We start from the raw sequence: 3,230 nt of genomic DNA on the forward strand, positions 1-3,230 counted from the left end.
CATTAGATTATTTCGACATAAGTCTTGTTCAAGTCACCGATGAAAGAAAAAGTACTTTCAGATATGGTTCGATGTAAAATAATAATAATAATAAAAAAAAAACACCATACATGAGTTATACAGGCCTAAATGACATTCAGAGAGAGAGAGAGAGAGAGAGAGAGAGAGAGAGAGAGAGAGAGAGAGAGAGAGAGAGAGAAATTCGGCCTGAATACATCCTTTTTAATATATTTGTTGTACTTTAGTCAAAATTCGCCAGTAACTTTTTGAGTTAGGTTGGTGACAAACAGACAGAGGTGAAAACATGACCTCTATGGTGGAGGTAATAATAATAATAATAATAATAATAATAATAATAATTTGACCAAAACGTAAATTTTGAGTTCTGACTAGGTGAATATTTGCCCGCGCACTAAGCCCTTTTATAATTTGGAATTGAAAAATATTTCTTTGGATTTATTAAACAGTAATTAGTTCTTCTTACCTTATGAATTCTTGGAAATTATCCATTTATCCAAACCTACCGAAACCTTGTAATCCTTACAGAAACCACACTATTACATCCATTCTTGCCTATTTGTCTTTCACCAATTCCAACTCCTATAGTCCATTTCTTTTAGCGATGCATATTTGCACCGACTCGCGGCGGTGCCCTTTTAGCTCGGAAAAACTTGCGGATCGCTGATTGGTTGGACAAGATCATTCTAACCAATCAGCGATCCGGAAACTTTTCCGAGGTAAAAGGGCACCGCCGCGAGTCGGTGCAAATATGCATCGCTAAAAGAAATGGACTATAGTGAGATAAAGATTCACTTCACGATCATCATGTCTCTAGAGAATGGAACTTGTAATGTTTCTCAAGATAATATTTATTTTGAAATTGAGTGTTATGTAAGTGGGGGATATAAAATCGACGCTATCTTTTATCATATATCATGGAGAGAGAGAGAGAGAGAGAGAGAGAGAGAGAGAGAGAGAGAGAGAGAGAGAGAGAGAGAGAGAGGTTGGCGAGGAACTGAGAAGGGGTGAAAGAGTGAGGGTGGTGAGAGCGAGAAGGGGTGAGAGAGGGAGAGAATAGTGAGAGTCAAAGAGGATTGGGGGCCAAGATGTTCATTCCACACCAGTTATGTTACAGATGAACTCTTTATGATTAGTTGGCAGCTTGACTTCGCGTTATCCATTTCAGTGTTAAAATTACAAACCTCATTTCTAACTAAGCTGATATTTAGTTCCCGATAATCTGTTACGCTACGTCTTTATTGTGCGATTTGTGAAACGACAGAAAAAAATAAAAGAATAAAGTCACGCTATTTTTAAGGAACAAGACACCAAGGATTTCAATGGATAAAACAGAATTATATTTGAATAAGAACTTATTTTGGGTCAGAGTTCGTGAACAAATGCACAAAAGCTATCTAAAATATGGTACCAATGGGTAAGGGGTGGGTGCACTTTAAAAAATTTAATTTCATGGTTTTAAGCAATGTTTTTCTACCTTTTTAGCTAAGCATTTTCAGTTCCTATTGTATAGTTTCTTTTTTTACGGTACATATGTTTATTTTTCTAGTTTTATTACCCTGGTTTTTGGATAGCTTATTGGAAGATGTAAATGCGAATATAGCAGCTGGACAGTAATCAGTAATAGGAATGTGGGTAAGAATCAACCTGAAGGAACAGTGGTTCATGGCGACTGGGAGGTCTTTGATCAGCTGGTGTCTGATGTTTATAGAACTGGATCAGTTCAAAGCCCAGTTGGAATCTACATGGAAGAATTTGGATTCTGTAAAGATGATGGCCTGAAATTAGTCCCTCGTATGACTGAACCCATTCCTGAGAAGATTCAAAAGTCCAGTTTAAAGAGTTTCCAGCATACTACCGAAGAAAACGATCTGAAGAACAAACTCTCATAGAGACCTCAAACTGTGCTGGAAATTACAGCATCAAGATTCAGATTTTTTTCTCGATTATTGCTTGTCATATGCCCTTCGATGGTCAATTTATCCCTGCTATATCGGGATCTGTGTCTGGTAGGCTACTGCCAATTCTCCAAACTGTACGACAACTATGTATGTATATAAATGTATATGCATATATATATCTGTATATATATATATATATATATATATATATATATATATATATGTATATGCATATATATTTGTATATATATATATATATATATATATATATTTATATATATATATTATACACACACACACACACACACACACACACACATATATATATATATATATATATATATATATATATATATATATATTCAAATAAGCCCTATATATTTTTGATACATATATATATATATATATATATATATATATATATATATATATACATATATATATGTATATATATATATATGTATATATATGTGTGTATATATATATATATATATATATATATATATATATATATATATATATATGTATATGCATATATATTTGTATATATATAATATATATATTTATATATATATATTATACACACACACACACATATATATATATATATATATATATATATATATATATACATATATATATATGTGATGTGTATATATATATATATATATATATATATATATATATGTATATATATGTGTGTGTATATATATATATATATATATATATATATATATATATATATATATATATATATATATATAAATATATACATACGTACACACACACACACACACATATATATATATATATATATATATATATATATATATTATATATATATATATATTTGATAAATTTTGCACATTTAGACGGGTTTTTCATATTCAAATAAGCCACATATTTTTGATACATTAATGTCTGGATTCTCTTAACGACCTCGGAATGAGAGCCCCAGGCGAAATCACACAAAGACAACAGCTTCTGACTGGCCGGGAGTCGAACACGGGTCCAGGAAACTTGTATGAACATTGACATACCACTTGGCCAAGTGGTATGTCAGAATTCGACTCCCGGCCAGTCAGAAGCTGTTGTTTTTGTGTGATTTCGCCTGGGGCTCTAGTCTTGAGGTCATTAAGAGAATCCAGACATTACTGTATAAAAAATATATGGCTTATATGAATATATATATATATATATATATATATATATATATATATATATAAATATATATATATATATATATATATGTATATATATGTATATATGTATATATAATTACAGAATTTCTTAGATTTTTTAACGGGGTAC

This window comes from Palaemon carinicauda, chromosome 29 (genome assembly GCF_036898095.1).
Source record: "Palaemon carinicauda isolate YSFRI2023 chromosome 29, ASM3689809v2, whole genome shotgun sequence".
Taxonomy (NCBI): Eukaryota; Metazoa; Arthropoda; class Malacostraca; order Decapoda; family Palaemonidae; genus Palaemon; species Palaemon carinicauda.